Raw genomic sequence first — 18,854 nt, forward strand, 5'->3', positions numbered from 1 at the left:
TTTGGGTTGGGGGATGAAGTCCCCTCGCATCTTATGGGTCCTTAGGGGCCAACTAGCCCACCAGGTACCTCCAGCAAGCAGCACACAGTGGGATTGCTGAGAGGTTGTCCGAGGCCACGCCCTTTTTTAAACCACTTTGCAAACGCGCCTTGTGGCGCATTGCTGATGGAGCAATGAGTTCCTGTTGTGCCCTGAGGCCCTCAGGACTAAAGTGAACTTCATCCCCTGAGCAGCAGTGCGCCAGGAGTCGCGTTTGCAGAATGGTGTAAAAAGGTGGTGTGGCCTTTGAACACTCTCAGCAGTCCAGCTGTATGTGGCTTTCTGGAGGTAACAGGAGGGCTAGTTGGCCCTGAGGGACAGGGCACTGTCGCAATTAAAACTCACATGTGATCATTGGCAGTGGTCTGCATTTTCTGAGACTCTGGCTTTACTGCCCCACTGATGAGTGATCCTATCCACTTTCGGGTACTCACTGACACCCAATGTGCTCCTCAGCCCTTACCGCTACGCTCAAAGATATCAATTTATAATAGGATCTTCCAGTTAAGCCATAGGCTAGTTAGTAAATTCTCTCTCTCTCAATCTATGCAGCCTCCATTTGTAACTGCTTCGACTGCCTACTCTTTGGAGTGCAGCACGTTGGCAATCAAAGTCTTGTATCGATCATGATTACTGGACTATTTATACTTCACAGATGTGCCTGCGATTACTCTGTGGCATACTTTTTCCCTAAAACAGCAGTCTACGGACCGTATTTCCTTGTGAGAACTAGTTGGCACTGAAAGTCTATGTACCATTCTATTGTGAGTTAACTTCAAAACTGTTTATCCTGAATTTTTTTCATGGATCAATATTGCTGATTCTTCTTTATTCCCACCACCTACAAGTGGTGTAATTGTTTCGATTTTCATTAGTAACTCTCCATGCAAAAGACATTGCTACCTGCTCCAGGTTATAGTATTTATGAAAAGTACGTCTATTTATGAGAATAAAACCTTTAACATCACAAATTCCTTCAATGCAGCCTTTCTTCTCAGTCCACTTTACTTTCTCTCCTTACATGTCTCTCACGGTTGTGGTCCCTCTTCTATCCTTTTCAGCCTCTCATTCCCTCACTCAAGTGGACCTTCATGGTCTTAATTTATCTCTTACTTTCTCTTTCTAGCTTCTCACTTCCTTTTTCCCGTAATATCTCACTGTTTTCTTTTAACTCTCTTTCTCTTTTTCAACAGCCTTTTTTTCTTTCAATCTTGTTTTTTTCTCACTTTTCTTCTTGCTTTTACTTTTTATGTCTCATTGTCTGTTGTATTTTCACTCTCTTGATCTTGTTCTCTTCTAGCCCTGCTGCTCTTTTTCTCCCTCTGTTCTTCTCTCATCCTCATCTTTGTCTCCTTTTATCTCACTCTTTATTTTTGCCTTATTTGCTCTTCTTCTGAACCATTGTCTGCATCACCCTCTTTCTTTCCTCTTTTTCAATCTGTTATCTGATACCTTTGGGTTTCCTTTTGCTCTCCATTCTCATCTTTCTCACTCTCCACCCTACTTGCAGAGTGTGCACCTTTAAGCACTCTGAATAAGGGGGACACCATATCTGACAAGCTCTGGCTGATATCCATCAACTCACAAATTCTAAATGCTAACCTTTGACTTTTTCACTCTATTCTATAATTCCCTTGATTTTGCAGTCACTTTCATGTTAGTTTGTTTCTCTTTTGCTCTGGTTCTTACCCTATTTCATTCTCTCATGCTATTTCTCACTTAGTTTTCACATTCTCTTAGTCTATCTTTCGGTTTCTTTTGCTATTTTGGTCACACATAAGACTACCAGATTTTGAAAACAACAAAAAAAAACTGTACATTTCAAAAACTAAAAGAAGGATGACTATTTTACATCAACTGAGGGGTATGGGATGATAGTGCTTATCAACATCGAAATGCCAAGGAAATAAATAAAATGCCATTTTAAAGACCGTTTCATACCTGCTAATTAAATTGCTTTCTGATAACAGAAACTAGCCAGTCCTCCAATAGAATACATAAAAATGTACCTCTTTCAGCTAGCCCTCTATGAAAACAGGGACACAAGACAAATTTCTTGAATTTTGAAAAACTGGGGTTGTCCTGGTAAATCCGGGGCACCTGGTCACCCTAATCACACACGCACTTCATAACCTTTGTTTCTCCTTTGCTGTTTCTCGTTCTGTTTTTCTACAACATTCACTCTTTTTTATATCCCCATTTTCTCTCTTGCTTTGTTTTCTTATATATATTCTCTGCATATCAGGTTTCAGAGAGGCCCTTCCGGATCGCAGAGTTGAAAGGGTCTTATCTAATGTATGGTTCATATGAGGGCAGATGGAGTCACATCAGGGCACATAAATGTAAACAGCCCAGTGCAACCAACTCTCAGGGCACCGAAGGCTAGGAGTCAAAGTTCAAAATGCTCCTAGGACAGAGAACATAGGCACATCTATTGTTAGTGCAGCAGGCACAGTGGCACTAGGGCTGAAGAAGAGGTAAGAGGCGAGGCCAAGGCAGAGACCAAGATGGTCGCTCGGCTTTGAAGCTCTGCCAGCAGTCGTTGCAACAACGTGAAGTCCCGCTATCCAGCGAGGCTACCAGGCAGGGAAAAGACGCCTAAATGCAGCAAAAGGGATCCTGATTAAAAGTCTCCCTGCGGTGCTGCGAGAAAACCACCGGAACGGCAGAAATCGGCAACTCCAGGCGGACGGACGACTTTCAAGATGGCGGAATCGACGATATGAGGAGACTCCGGGTGCGGCGGAGGAGGGACTGAGCCAGCAGCTGGGGTGCTGTGAGTCACCGGGCCACGGGCCGGAGCGTTGAGCGGCCGCATTGTGGGCAAAGCGGCGCTCGGTACTGGTGGGAGGTCCGTTTGACCTCTGACGGTCCAAGCGCGGCACTCTTATGTCTGCGCTCATCGCGGGGGCACACAGGGATGGTGCCTGTGATCGCTCCCCCGTCGACACCTGGTACAGCATTTCCAAAGCGCCCTTGGGGATCTCCTCCCCGCATATGCACTCGCTCGGCCGCGGCCTGCGCTGTTCTCCCTCTCTCCCCCCCCACAGTTCTCCATTGCTGTAACGCTTCCTGGCGTGTCTGCGCTGCTCCCGGAGCGAAAAACGGAATCCAAACCTCAGCAGTGTCTCTGCCCCAGCCACCAATTTATGCTGCAGCAAACTTGAAACATTAACTGCCCACTGCACATTGCCTTGTCTTCAAACAACCTGCTCCGTGGAAGTACTGTGCCTCGACCACTCCTGCGCCACAAGCTCCATTGTGGGAGACAATAGTGAAATACCCAAAACCTCCCCTGTTGCCAAGAAAATACAAACACGGGTTGGATGCCCATTCCTTGCTGATCAGTTCTGCTTGCCTAATCTCTCTTCGCCAGCTACTTGCACCTGCTCTGCGGTCATAACCAGAATACTCTGGCATTGGGCTTAATTAATACTTGACGGGTGGAACTGCGGTATGGGCCGCAAAGACCCCAAACAGCATCTTCTCCCCTTCGAAAAGGTCACCGAAGTAGCCCAAGAAGCCCCTGACAACATGGCAGAAGGTGGCCAGAAAGACACAACACTAGAGGGTGATACCAACCAATTAGGTTCCCTGCTACAAGAGATGAGAGCGGGGTTCAGAGCCCTAGATGTGCGCTTTGATGCCCTAGATAAGCACATGGCGGATCTGAGATAGAAGATCCATGTTCACGACAGAAAACTGGACGTGGTGGAATCGCATACATCAGATCTAGGAGCTGGAACGGCGCAATCCTTGAAAAGGCTTGACCGAATGGAACGTTACCTCAAAGATGTCGCGATCAAGAAAGAGGACTTAGAGGTGCGCAGTCGCCAAAATAGCGTGCACATTTTGGGTGTTCCGGAATCGACAGCCACTGGTCGCATGGACACCTTGGTAGAAACAATCCTGATAGACTTGTTTTGTAGAGAAGTCTTCACTATGGGCTTTGTATTAGGACCCGCTAACAGATCACTAGGTCCAAGGCCCAATCCTGGATGCCCGCCCAGACCCATCACTGCCCGTGTCATGAACTTTAGGGATCGAGACACGGCCCTGCGCCTGGCACGAGAACCGGGCAAAATGGTATGGCAGGGCTCCAAGCTGTCCCTATACCCAGACTTTACAATCATGGTACAGGAGGCCAGGCAGAAATACACTGGAGTTAAGGCAACACTCAGAAATCTAGGACTGCTCTATCCAGCTCGGTTACGTGTTGAGATCAATGGGAGAGCCCGTGTCTTTGGCAATCCTACGGAGGTGCAGGAGTTCTGTCACACTTACAAACTTAACAACAAACGCCCAGCTGAGGACAAAAGACTTCCCCCTCCGCAGAGTGGTTCAGACGTCAGCATGGAACTATTCTCGGGATCTGGGCATGGCTAAACTGTTAATATGGTCTTCCTTTACATGGAGACTTTAATAAGTTGGGATTTCATTCAATCACTTTATAATATCATTTTTTATTGCCACGTAGCTGTAGGGCCGCTGCCACCACCCCTAATGGTGTTCACCTAATAATTGTTGTGTGAATTTAGTAAGTACTATTTATGGCTGTTTTTCAGCGATGCAGAGGAACTATTAGTACTGCACTGTTTTTGGATAGTAATGTTTCTGCCTCTCTGGTAGGGTGGGGAGGCTGGGTGGGGGGTGAGGCTGGGACATTGTTTAGCTACACTGAGACGTTCTTAGGTACACACTTGGATGTAACTGGCAAGTACGCACGGTTGATTTTCATTAAGCACTCATTTTTACCACCACCATGGCTCAGTTAGGGTGTAATTCTGTACCCTCAGAGGTGGTGTTGGTGACATGGAACGTCCGCGGCCTGAACAACACTCGCAAGAAAAGGCAGATAACACAGTATTTACTACGTCACAGGGTAGATGTAGCTTTCTTACAGGAAACTCATCTGCCTCCTAGTGATCAGGCCCACTTTGCCGCAAATTGGGGAACCCATCGATATTTTGCCAACTTCAGCAACTTCGCACGGGGCACTGCCATTTTTATACATAAATGACTCCCCTTCCATTTGCATTCTGTAATACGTGACAGTGAAGGCAGGTATATCATTGTCCTGGGCACGTTAATGGGTCACAGGGTGGCATTGGTCTGTGTGTATGGCCCCAATAGCGACTCCCTGGACTTTATTATACCCTACTCTCTAAACTGGCGCAGCTAGGCCCAGTTCCCCTTTTACTGGGGGGTGATTTTAATATAGTCCAGGACCAGTCACTTGACACCACGTCGAGAGCACTAGATTCCAAACCGTGAGCACGAAAGGCATTGAGCTCGCTTTGCGATCAATTCTCCTTAATTGACATAGGTCGTACGCAAAACCCGCATAGCACTGACTATACTCACTACACTGGCAGTTATACCACATGGACGAGGCTCGACTATTGGCTGGCATCCCCAGAACTTATCAGCTGGTGTCATGTGATCCGGACGCTTCCTCGCACATATTCGGATCACTCCCCGGTATTATTAATATTGAAGGTCCCGCGATTCCCCAGCCGCGCATTAGATGATGAAGTTTTTAGACAGGAATAACGAGAAGCGATAGAGGACTACTTCGTCATTAACACTGGTTCAGTAGACACTGTGGCAATGTTATGGGAGGGTTTAAAAGCATACATGAGGGGCGTGTGTATATCCAAAAATGCCGGTGTAGTGCGGGATTTGTGCAGTAAGTTAGCCCGCATGGAAAAGGACCTAGGGCCGTTAGACTCTGAACAACGCCATTGGCGTGGGTCTCCCTTCCATTTTTGCTGTTGCCTCATGTATTTTTTCTGGTGTTAGATGCTTTGGGCACTGTGTCACTGCTATCCAGTGCCACCGTGCAAGTGCTCCCTATTGTAAATTGGTGTACTAATCAGTGGTTTCATGTTTGGCTATTAGGTTTACTTGTCAGACCCTAGTCTAGTGCACTGAGTGTGCCAGGGCGTGTAATCCAAAGGCTGTTGGTGGGCCTGCAGCACTGGTTGTGCCACCCACAGAAGCAGCCTAGTAAAATGTGTCTGAGGTCTGCCATTGCAAAGCCTGCGTGCAGTCTGGTACTGTTATGCTGACTGGGCAAGTGCACCCACTTGCCAGTCCCTAAACCTTCCCTTTGCTTCATATTAGTCACCCCTATGGAAGGCCCAAGGGCAGGGTGCATTGTAAGTATAAGGTAGGACAAGCCCTGGTGTGTGTGGCATGTCCAAATAGTGAATTACAGCCATTTTCGTTTTTCACTATTGCAAGGCTACCTGTTCTCCATAGGCCAGAATGGGCTGTTAGAATTGTTACATGTTATAATCCTAATAGGCTCAGAGAACATGGTAGAAGTTCGAGTTTAGTATGCCTGAACTCAGAATAATAAAATACATCTTTTAGTAAAGTTTATTTTAATATTCTGTGTTTGCAAATACCACTTTTAGAAACTAGGTATTTGCTTGTCTAACTATTCAAACCTGCCTCTGCTAGTTTGTGTATTCCTATGTCTGGTTTCTGTGAGTGACAGGGTGGGGAATTCCAGGAGACAGGCTGAGTCACCCAGTGGTGAATAGAGAGATATGCAACTTGATGGGAGGGAGGAGTGCACCTGAACTCTGAATAGGGCTGTACCTGCCTTCCACAATGCTGGCTCCACCCCCTGGGGAGCGGCTGATGTCTCTGCCCTGCACACTTAAAGAAGAGAAGGAAGACTGTCAACAGAGTACTCCAGGACTGTACTTGCCTTCCAGAGGGCGGTGACCCGTGGGCCTGCTATTTACCTAACTATGTCTTATGTCTGCCACGGCCTTAGAGTTCATGGTGGCCCACCACGGGGACTAGTTCTTTTAAAGTACTAGTCCCCGGTGCGGGTGTACAACCATCCCTTCGAGCTCATCATGGCGGTGAGTGAACTCAACTTTTGGCTACATTCAGAATGCCCGGAGCAGAAAGAGCTGTGAGTGTGTGTGATAGAGGTGAAGGCCACGTGGACTCTGTGCTGAACGACGAGCACGCAGGGGAATGAGCAGCCTGGAAGGGCATTGTTCACCATGCCGGTGTCCAGCGTGATTCCTACTACTGACCGGTTTACCCAGTGCAACATAATACGCAATGGAGCCATGTCCCATTAAAAGCAATCCTTCCTCGTTTAATGTTTTTTGGCAACTTAACTTTCCTTATGACGAGAGTATCAAGTCTGCTTTGAAAATTTAACTTGCGTTTTTTTTAGACCGCGTACATCGTCAGGGCACTCTTAATTTCCATGCACGTTGGACAGTCCTGGCATGGATTCGTCGTTTTAATAGTTGGTGGGTGTAATCAATGGATGGTGCACGGACGTGATAAAATAGTATTCACCCTAATGTTCGGACTCGCTTGTACACCCAGTGCTTTACTTATAAGAGGATAAGTATGGATTTAGTGGGTCCTCTCCCAAAATCAAAAAGATGATATATCTATATACTGGTTATTGTCGATTACGCAACTCGACACCCAGAAGCATTTCCCCTACAAACACCAAGCACGAAAAAAAAATCTGTGAAAAGTTACTAGAATTGTTTTCGAGGGTAGGATTTCCAAGAGAGATTTTGACAGACCAGGGTACCCCCTTTGTTTCTTGTTTAATGAAACAAGTCTGTAAAACCTTGAAAATTACCCAAATAAAAAAATCGGCTTATTACCCTCAGACAGATGGTCTGTGCAAGTGATATAACGCCACCTTCAATCTAACCATGAAGAAAATGCTAACCACCGAAGGGAAAGAATGGGACATGTTGTTGCCACTCGCCCTCTTTGTTATTTGAAGCCAGGTTCAGAGAAGCTTGGGTTGTTCTCCCTTTGAACTTCTTTACGGGAGACAGCCACAAACCATGCTAGAAATGACAAGAGAAGCGTGGGAACAAGAGAAACAAGAAGAGACACAACACCATCTAGAATACACCCCAAGCCTAAGAAACCGCATACAGAAATTGCGAGATTTTGCTCACAAAAACCTAGAAAAAGCTCAAAGAAGCCAGCAGATGTCTTACAATAAAGGAAAGAGGTGACAACAGTTACAGGTCCATGACTGGGTGCTCCTATTCCTACCTTCCTCTATACGCCAAAAACGGGCAGATTGGAAGGGACCATATGAAGGTGCTGAAAGGATAGGCCTCACTACTTACCGGTTACGCCTTTCCTCATCCAAAACCCAGATATACCACATAAATCTACTAAAGAAATGGTTGGGACCCCTCCCCAAAGACACCCATTACGTTTTGTCTGACTCAAAACCCATTCATTCAACAGTGACTCAATTGCCCATAAACGAACATCTAACAGAGGAACAAAAAGTGTCTCTTCAGACCCTCTTAGAGTCCTTCTCCTCCATCTTTTCCGACCTCCTGGGAAAATCAACAATACTCGAGCATGCCATTGTTACCCCACCAAATAAAGTAATAAAACAAAGCCCCTACAGAATACCACAATTGGCGACGAGGACGAAAGGAAGAGGGCCCACGGGTACGGAAACTAAAGAATACAATGTACGAGTGAGTAATACTTGTATTAATATTTTAAAAGATTACCGAAGAGCTATCTGGGATCAGCGGCACAAAAAGTGAGTAAAATACCGGCAGCGCGCCTGGCGAAGCATTGTATCATGCTGAGGAGACTCCGTGTATGCGCGCTGGAAATTCCTGTCAGATGGTACGCGCGAGGCATGTCGGGAGGTGCGCTGATGAAGCATAGCGTATGATTGGCTGCAGGACTTATCGTCATCAGCAATTTTAACAAAGCGGCCATTTTGAATATATAAAAAATCAAAAATCCTCGTACGATCCTAAAGCAAGAAGGGAATTGTCATTCGAATGACAGATTCGTGTATGTGGAATAGGAATGAGCTAAACAGTAAAAGAATAACGATTAATATTGGAAATGTAAAAGCAAAGGACAGTTTATGAGAAAATACTAAGAGAAACATTTCCATTTCGTCTGCAAAATAATAGATGGTGGAGACTATCGAGAGTAATTTAAACCTATGTAAACCATTTATGAAAAGGAAATAAAGTGATAAACAGAAATAAAAGGTTGTGTAGTAACTGCAAGGAAGGAGTATTAAACCTAACTCTAAAATGGCACAGAGCAATAACATTTGCGTTCCACCTTTGTTTCTAGATGAGCCAGGGAAACCTGTAATGAGATGGAGGAAATGGCTAAGAACTTTTGAAAACTACATTATATCCATTGATGGAAAAAAATATGATGCAGAAAGGAAAACTTCAATTTTATTTGGCTTGTTAGGGAAGGCTGATCAAGACGTATTCGACAGTTTACCTGAATACGAAAGCCCTCCCGGTGTTTTCATACCACTAGATGAGTACAATGAAGTGGTAAAAAGGCTTGAAAAACAGTTTGACGAGGAGCCCAATATAATGGTGGGAAGGCATAAATTTGCTTTACGCAAACAAGAAGAAGGAGAGACAATTGAGGAGTATATTGCTTGTTTGAGGGTACTCGCTATAGAATGTGAATTTGAGGATATGAGTGAAACCTACATTAGGGACCAAGTGGTGTTCTATTGGTACTCAAAAAAAGTACAAGAGAGACTACTGGCATGTAAGAAACCAACTTTGCAAGAGGTTGTAGATATTACCAAAGGGATAGAGAGGTCAATGATATCTACAAGAGAGCTTTCTAGTACAAGTAGTAATGCCAATGTATTTTATTTGCAGGATAAAAGGAAAGGAAATGAGAAAAATTGGAGCAATAAGAAGGTGGGAGGCAAGAATTTAAATTGTTTTAGATGTGGTTTGCATGAACACCTAGCTGACAGTAAGTGGTGTCCAGCCCTTACTAAAAACTGCTCTAAATGTAAAAAAACAGGTCACTACACTACGTTATGTAAAACCAAAATGTCTTATGGAAATGTAAAAGTTAATGCTATTGGTGAATTTGATGATGAAATGTGTGCCAACATTGTGCTGTATGTAGAAGTGATAGATGGTAAAATTAAAGGACCTATTGGCGAAGTTAAAATTGGGGATGTGGAATTGCAATTTACTGCAGATTCAGGGTCACCGATTACCACGATATCTGACACACTATTTGAGGAAAAATGGAAGGATGTAACTTTACAAGAAACAGACGTCAACCCAAAGGCTTTTGGGGAACAAGATATAGACATGGTAGGTTATTTTTGGGATACGGTTACCTTTAGGGGGAGAATAATCAATACCAAAATTTACGTGGCAGTGAAAGGAAGGATTCTGATCGGATGGAGAGGTTTAGCGAAGCTAGGTGTAGTTTTGCAACCTGGTGCTAAAGAGCCTATAATGCTAAGGGACGATTTTATAAACAACATAGCAATGGATGAGGAGAAAAAAGAGCTAAGTAACGTGTTGGAAAAGTACAAAGATATATTCAAGAATGAAATAGGGTGTGTGAAAGGGTTTACCCATGATATTAAATTGAAAGAGAATGCAATACCCATGAAGCATAAGGTGAGGACAGTGCCCCTGTCAATAAAAAATGAACTGAAACAGGTGTTGGAAAAACTGAAGAGAGAAGGTGTCATAGAGGAAACTGATGAGTCTGAATGGGTTTCAGCTATTGTCTCAAAAAAAAAGAAAACTGGAGAGTTAAGACTGTGTGTTGATCTCAGGTCTTTAAATAAAAATATTCTGGTGAATTGCCACCCTCTTCCAAAGATCCAGGAGATACTACAATCAGTCTCAGGGTCAAAGTACTTCACTTTAATAGATCTAAAGGCAGGTTATCATCAGGTGGTTCTGACAGAAAACAGCAAAAAACTAACCACCTTTATAACGCCATTTGGGGCATACAGGTATGTGCGGTTGCCTTTTGGATTGGCTTCATCATCGGGAGTCTTCCAGAAACTGATGGACATGTTGTTCAGTGAGGTGAGGGGTGTGGAGGCATTCCAGGACGATATCCTTATTCACTCTAGAACAGAAAAAGAGCATCTAGAGATCTTGGAAAAAGTGCTGAATATCCTGAAAAGCAGAGGGATGACCGTCTCAAAAGAAAAATGTGAATTCATGGTCAACAAGTTGGAATACTTGGGACATGTCTTGACGTCTGAGGGTATCACTCCAAAGGATGATTTAGTCAGAGCAATAAGAGATGCCCCAGAACCAAACGACAAGGAAACTCTAAAATCGTTCCTGGGGCTCAGCGAATACTATTCAAAATTCATTAAAGGTTATGCTGACATGGTGGATCCATTAAGGAAACTGTTGAGAAAAAACGTGAGCTACAGGTGGTCTCATGAACAAAGCCAGGCATTCAACAATGTAAAAAAGAACATTGCAAGGGCACCAGCACTGAAGCCTTACGATCCACAGCTGGAAAATGTGATCACCGTGGATGCAAGTGCAAGAGGGATAGGCGCAGTATTTTGTCAGCAGGAAGGAAGGAATGAGAATACAATCGCATTTATATCCAGAAGACTGAACGAAACTACAGCACGATTGAGCGTGAAACCCTTGCATGCGTCTGGGCAGTGCATAAACTTAAGGATTACCTGTGGGGCAAGAGGTTTACTATAATAACAGACCACAAACCCTTGGTCTACATGATGGAAGGCGAGGGGCGCGGAAATGGAAAAGCTAGTTCCAGGCTGATAAGACTGTTATCAAAGCTTCAGGAGTACAATTTCAGCATAAGACACATAAAAGGAGGAAAGAATTGTAGAGCTGACTGTCTGTCACGGTTGCCTGTGTGTGACCAATCAGAGGACACCCTGGATGATACCGAGTGTGTGGTAGCCTGGATGGATGCTACAGTCATGTGTGAAGGTTCAGTCAGTGAAGATGAATGGATGCAAAATTTAGAAGATGACAACGTGTTAAAAAAAGTTATGGAATATGTCAAAACAAAATGGCCGCCTATCAGGAATCTTCCTAATGAATTAAGGAGTTATCAGCAGATAGATGAAGAATTGACCATTGAATGCGGGTTACTCAAGAGAAGAGATCTATTCATACCCCCTGCAGGTTTGAGAAGAAAAATCGTGACACTTGCTCACAAGGGGCACCCTGGAAGCACCGCCACAAAGAACATTGTAAGAATGCATTACTGGTGGCCAGGTCTAGATAACGATGTAAAGGAGAACATTGACAAATGCGAGAAATGCCTCAAAGCAGACAAACACTGGAAAGTTAGAAAAGGAGAATTGCAAATGGTTGAAATACCAAATGGTCCATGGACAAAGGTAGCAATTGATTTTGCAGGGCCGTTCAGTTTATTGCAAGATGAATGTAAAAACATAATTGTTCTGACGGACTACTACACTAAATGGGTGTATTTTAAATTCGTGAACAACGTGACAACTAATGAGGTGATTAAGTTTCTAAAGAAAATTTTTGCTTTGGAAGGCCGACCTAAGATTATTGTATCTGACAATGGCACCCAGCTGGTATCTTCTCAAATGTCAGATTTTTTTAACACAGCAGGCATCAAACAAGAGAAGACACCTCTGTATAGCCCGAAGAGCAATGGCCAGGTGGAGAGAATGAACAAATTCATTAAAGAAGGGATCCAGTTGGCTATAGCTTCTAACCTGAACGTAAAAGAGTACATTCGTGAAAAAATAAACACGTACAATAACACACCAAATGAAACAACTAAGAATACACCTTTCTACTTGATGATGTTCGGAGATGATTTAAGTGACGTCACACCTGTCACTGTCATCATTCTATTATCGCTTTGCCCTTTGCGCACAGCTGTCCCCTGGCTCCCTGTGGGCCCTGTTATCTTAATAAATTGCTTTACACCCTTATCTTCTCCTGTGTGATCTATCGCCCCCCACAACACTTACCTGTGTCTTTTCCTTCTGTCCGAGGGACGACGGCGGCCGAGGCACACCTAAGGGACTGAAGAGGAAGACCCTGTGGGAAAGAAGAATACAAAAGCGACAATCAATCATTGTGATTTCCTGTAATACTAATAAAAAGTGCATACCAAGAAATTATTCAACGCAGTGTGCTCCTTCTTGACCGACTCTTTTACAATGGGGAGCTACAAACTCTCCCTACAGGGAATGGGAGACAGACACACAGAGACCAACAGACACACAGACAGACACAGACACATAGACACACACACACACACACACACACAGAGACCAACAGACACAGACACACACACACACACACACACAGACACAGACAGACACAGACGCATAGACAGACACACACAGACACAGAGACCAACAGACACACAGACAGACACAGACACATAGACACACACACACGGGAAAACGCTACATACAGTTGTTCTATGCTCGCATATGTACATTGTTTTATAAAGATGGTGGAACTATTGCTTTGAATGCACTTTCTTTTCTTAAGTCACACATGTATGACGCAGTTCAGAGTCTGGAAAGCCCTGCAGAGCCCAGTGCCCTAAGTGTCGCCTCTCAGTGTCCTGAAGATGCCCCCGCGCTCGTGAGTCTCCCTGGGGTCAGAGGCCTCACTCACCTCAGCTGGAGCCCCGGGGGCCCGGCTGCGTGTGAGGAGGGGGGCCGGTGTGTTATTCCCCACCGAGTGACGCGCGAGCTCAACAAAATAAAACAAGGCGTCTCACTGCTGGGCACGCGCAGTTAGGACCTTGCACGGGGTACGGACTGTGAGCTGCCCTGCACGGAGAACACTCAGCATGCGCAGAGGAAAGACACTTCTCCCAGAGGGAGGCAGTTATATCTCATTCATTGTGTCCCCGCGCGGACATTGGAATTCTTCTGCTTCTTTGAGTCCCACCTGTCCTGGCTCTGAGCTGTCGCCCTTTACTGCGCTCCGTGCTGTGAACTAAATGAAATCTTTCTTGCACCGACTTCTGGAGTTGGATTGTAGTAACATCGGCGTCTGGCCTCCGCGCATGCGCAGTTGTTCACCCACAGGCCCTCTTTAACCCTCGCTCCGCAGCGGAAGGCAGTGTCTGTCCTCCGCGCATGCGCAGTTGTTCTTCCAAGGCCCTCTAACCTTCGTTCCGCAGCGGGAGGCAGTGTCTGTCCTCCGCGCATGCGCACCTAATCCAAGGCCTCTTTAGCCCGCGCTGTGGGTAGCAGTGTCTGTCACATGCGCAGTTGTTTATCCACAGGTCCACTTTTAACCCGACCCACAACAGAGAGCACAGCACCCACATGAAACCCCAGGTGAGGTCATTTATTTAATGCATTCTTATAAAGCGCGGACCTTACCCGAAGGTGTCACAGCACCGTACAATAGAACCAATAGAACCAGTGAGGTTACATGAGAGAACTGTTACAGGATGGAACAAATAAAAACAGCAGCCATAGAATCAAAACAACGCAGGCAAAAGGCACACAAGCTCAAGCACAGCAAGCACAGACTGTACAAGAACGTAGACATTGGGAGGACTCTGGTTGGGAAGACTTGCTAGCCGCAGCAAGGGCAGGAGATCAATTGTTGCAAACGGCAATAAGTCGAGCAAGCCAGCCCAGGACTACCATCTAAATCCTAAAACATGGTTCAGACACTTTGCACATTTATATGCATGTTCGGGTTCCCCCTCAAGCGAGAACTTATGCATAATTAAAGAGCTGACAATGTCCTAGGAGTTTGAACCACTGTATTTTAGTATCTTAGATACTAAGTAGGCTGTAGCCGCCATTAAGCCGTCCAAAGAGCCAGCCCAGATAACATCCCGGGAGACCTCTTTAGACATGACCCAGAGGTATGGGCACCGTATATCAACTTACTGTGCAATGCAATTAGCAGAGGGCAGCCTATCCCTATATCATGGAAGGGCGCGGAGATCGTCCCTATATACAAAAAGGGCAGTAGGGACGATCCCGCTAATTATAGACCTATCAGCTTGATAGATATTACCCAAAAGGTCTATTCAAAGCAGATACTGGACAGGCTAAACAACTGGCTAGTTGACAACAACATATTATCCCCATGACAGGCAGGGTTCAGAAAAAGAATCAGCACCATAGATCAGGTGTTTAGGCTGCTAACCATTTCCTGGAAGTATAATAAACTAAGATCCAGCAATTTGTATATGGCCTTTATTGACCTAAAGGCCGCTTTCGATTCAATTCCAAGAGATCTGCTGTGGATAAATCTGCTAAATCAAGGGGTCCCAAAAAACGTACTGGTGCAACTCATAAAATTACATGAAGATAATTTTGCAAAAGTGCGCTGGGGTATGGGCGGGGAGTTGACAGAGGAGATACCGGTGAGGAGAGGGTCCGCCAGGGCTGTGTCCTGGCGCCTACCCTGTTTCTCCTCTATGTTAATGATATGGTGGATTTCCTATTGGACACAAACCACGATTCCCCAAAGTTAGGTGGCTCTCATGTATGTGCTCTGACATTTGCGGATGATAACATCCTCCTCTCACAAACCCCAATGGGACTGCAAAATCTTCTGAATAACTTGGTGGTGTACTATAAACAAAAAGGATTGGAAATAAACCCATCAAAAACAAAATACATGTCCATCAGGCCACACAAAAGTTTTAAGAAAAAGATGTTGCTGAATGGCGTAGCGATAGAATGGGTTCACACTTTTGTTTACTTAGGGGTGACCCTAGATTCTAAGCTCACATGGTGCCCGCATGTCAGAAAATCTGGGACCATTTTAATGCAAAATTCAGTGCCCATCTTGAAAAAGCTCCATGCAACTGGTACCAAGTCCATCACCCCAGCATTGGAGGTATATGAATCCAGGGCCTAAACCGCTTCTCTCTATGGCTCGGAGCTGTGGAGCGGAGAGCAAATCTCCACCATAACCGTGGGAGAAAACAGGGTTCTAAGAGCGATGGTCCCCCTCCCCCAAAATACACCGGTGATCCCCTACATGTACGATCTGGGGTTAAAACGCATCGAGCATAGGGCTGTGTGGATGACTTTGTCATATTGGTTTAGGTTATGGGCCACTGATGAACTCCATATCTACAGGCAGGCACTAAGTGAACTTATCGCACTAGAAACCCATGTTACTTTCCCATGGCTGGCTAATATACGTAGATGGCTTTTGACCTTGGGGCTTAGTGAGTTCTGGCACCACCCAGAAAGGTTGACCGCAGAATCAAAAAGGGAACTCAGAAGGGTCTATTGGAACTTCACTGTGCACAAAGTTTTACAAAATTGTGGAGTTGGCTCACTCACAAACAATATTCTGATGGTTAAACCAACACCCCGCTTTGAGGCATTTTTAGACCAAATCGAACCCCAATTGGCGAAAATATTGTACTTGAAATTCAGGTACGGGACCCTCCGTGTTAAGTCCTTTACAACCAAATGGGAAAATTGCCGAAATGGGGGGAAAGATAGTGAGCGTAAAATGTGCCAGCTGGGAATGCAGGAAAATATAGCACATGTTTTGTTCTTCTGCCCCACTTACCTGAGAGCTAGACAAAAATGGATTGTGCCGTTGGGCAGGAACATGGGTGTCAGGAGATTTAATGATATGTTACGCATTTTAAAAACAGATAACACCCAGCTTACTGTATTTGGAGTTTCTAGATTTTTATTGGCTATCAACTATATAAGAATGAAGAAGGGTTTGACATTTTATCTAGGATTCTGCAATAGAGGATAAAAGAACATTAATTGAGTATTGCAGGATTGAATCGCCGCAACGTTTTATTGTATATAGTATTTCATATTTTATAATGTATTTTGTTTGTATTAGTTCTTATTATTTCTTTTTTTAATTGTTACTGTGATAAACATATAAGGGGCACAAGTACCTTTGGGAATACAACTATGATACATATGCACTGTACTTTACTATTTTATTTGTCTATTGCACCGAGAACCTAATGGCCATGTTATTTGCACTGATTCTACTAACTGCACCTTATCATGGAAATGCGTATTTGCACAAATGTAATGATACCCAAAAATCTGCAATTTACTTTCTCTAAGATTATGGCATTGGACGGAAATGATGTATCTATAAATATTGCATTGTTTTTTCTTTTATGATTCCACGAATCGAATAAAGATGTTTTGAATGAAATAGATAGCAATATCCAATCCATAATGTAGCAAAATACAGTAAACCTAGGTAAAGTGCATATTGTGAATAGTACTATACAAATGACTTCATAGATTGCACATAGATTTCCGTGCACCCGTAGCTACTCTCAAAAAGGTGCCAATGCTCAAGATCAATTCAACATTGTCCAATTTAAATTTGCAGTCAAGAGCGTCTGTTAAATTAATAGGTGACAATTTTTTAAAATACGGAATTAGAAACCTTAGTGCATATTTCATATTTTATTTTATTTTATTTAAGGTTTTTGTAGAGCGCGTAGTAACCCGTAAGCATCCCAGCGCTGGAACCTAGAAAGTCAAGAGGAAGCGGAAGCAAGGAATGCTAACGGATCAGGGAAAAAGAAGAGTTTTGAAAGATTATCTGAAGTGTAGGAGGTTTGGTTCTGTTCTCAATTTCCGGGGGAGAGAATTCCAGTGATTCGCCGTGTTCACAGAAAAGCGACGTCCACCAGAACGGGCTTTTTTCACTCTGTGTACTACGATGAAGTTCTCGTGGTCTGACTGGAGTGATCTGGTAGCTTTGTAGGGAGTGATACAGTTTTTGAGGATGGGGGGGCCTTTATTATGAAGGAGTTTATGTGCCAGGCAGAGAGCCTTAAACACCACTCTTTCTATGACTGGCAGCCAGTGAAGATGCTTCAAGGGCGGCTTTGCTGATGTTCTGGCAAGGGTGTCAGTGAGAAGTCGGGCAGCGGCATTCTGGATTCTCTGTAGGGTGTTAAAAGTGGCTTCGGGGCTCCCAGGTAGATGGCATTGCTGTAGTCCAGCCTGGATAGAATAAGGCCTTGGATCAGCAGCTTCCGGGAGTTGGGAGGGAGCAAGGGGAGCACTTTCCTACATGACCTAAGAAGTCCAAAGCAGATACTCGCCGTTTTTTTGCCTGGGTTCTGAAGGTCAAATCTTTCTCAAGCCATATTCCCAGGCTCTTGACCTCAGTTTTGGGGACCAGGGGTTCACCTAGACAGGCGGGCCAGATGTTAGGAGGCAGGGAGGGCCCTTTTTGTCCAAGAAGCAGAATTTCGGTCTTGGACCCGTTAAGTTTTAGTGCTGAGTTGTTCATCCATCCATGTATTTTAGTAAGGCAGCTGTGGAGGTTGGACGGTTCTTGATTGGGGTGGGAGAGGGTTACCACTAGCTGGGTGTCATTAGCGTAACTGATGATCGTCACTCCAAACGGGGTGACCACCTCCTCCAGCGGGGACATGTAAACGTTGAATAACGTAGGGCTTAATGACGAGCCCTGCGGCACTCCACACCAGAGGGGGATTGCAGAGGAGCGGCTGTCATTCTCCCAGACTTGAAAGGAACGGTGATTGAGAAATGACGCGAGCCATTTCAGGGCCATGCCCTTCACTCCGATATCTCCCAGGCGCTGAATTAAAACCTGGTGGTTGACAGTGTCGAAGGCCGCACTGAGGTCCAGGAGGATCACTGCCACTGATCCTCCTGTGTCTAAGATGTATCTGGCCTTCTCCACTGCCGCCAGGAGGGCGGTGTCCGTGCCCTGACCTGGGCGGAAACCCGTCTGAGAGCTCCTGAGCAAGTTGTTGGATTCTAAAAATAGCGACAGCTTTTTATTCACTAATTTCTCCGTGATTTTACTATTCCCTGGGAGGAGGGAAATTGGCCTGTAGTTGGCTATGTCCTCAGGGTCCAGAGAGGATTTCTTGAGGAGCCCTTTGACAACAGCCGCTTTCCTGCTGGAAGGGACTTCTCCTTGGAGTAGAGAGGCATTAATAAGGGCAGTAAGCGGAGGGACAATGGTATGGGCAACTTTCTTGAGGAAACGCATGGGAACCGGGTC

The 18,854-nt window shown here is 44.9% G+C and overlaps 2 long non-coding RNA genes across 2 annotated transcripts in view; one reads left to right on the forward strand and one right to left on the reverse strand.

Annotated features, from left to right (window-relative positions):
* LOC144806202 (uncharacterized) overlaps positions 1 to 13,533 on the reverse strand; it is a 51,374-nt gene extending 37,841 nt beyond the window's left edge. The window contains exons 1-2 of the long non-coding RNA XR_013605724.1: positions 13,500 to 13,533; positions 12,839 to 12,908 (exon numbers count right to left, since the gene is read on the reverse strand). This is a non-coding gene — a long non-coding RNA (uncharacterized LOC144806202). The remainder of the gene's footprint in view (positions 1 to 12,838; positions 12,909 to 13,499) is intronic.
* A 600-nt stretch (positions 13,534 to 14,133) lies between these two features.
* LOC144806203 (uncharacterized) overlaps positions 14,134 to 18,854 on the forward strand; it is a 52,505-nt gene continuing 47,784 nt past the window's right edge. Inside the window, exon 1 of the long non-coding RNA XR_013605725.1 lies at positions 14,134 to 14,173. This is a non-coding gene — a long non-coding RNA (uncharacterized LOC144806203). The remainder of the gene's footprint in view (positions 14,174 to 18,854) is intronic.

Source organism: Lissotriton helveticus (genome assembly GCF_964261635.1).
Source record: "Lissotriton helveticus chromosome 1_1 unlocalized genomic scaffold, aLisHel1.1 SUPER_1_unloc_53, whole genome shotgun sequence".
Classification (NCBI taxonomy): Eukaryota; Metazoa; Chordata; class Amphibia; order Caudata; family Salamandridae; genus Lissotriton; species Lissotriton helveticus.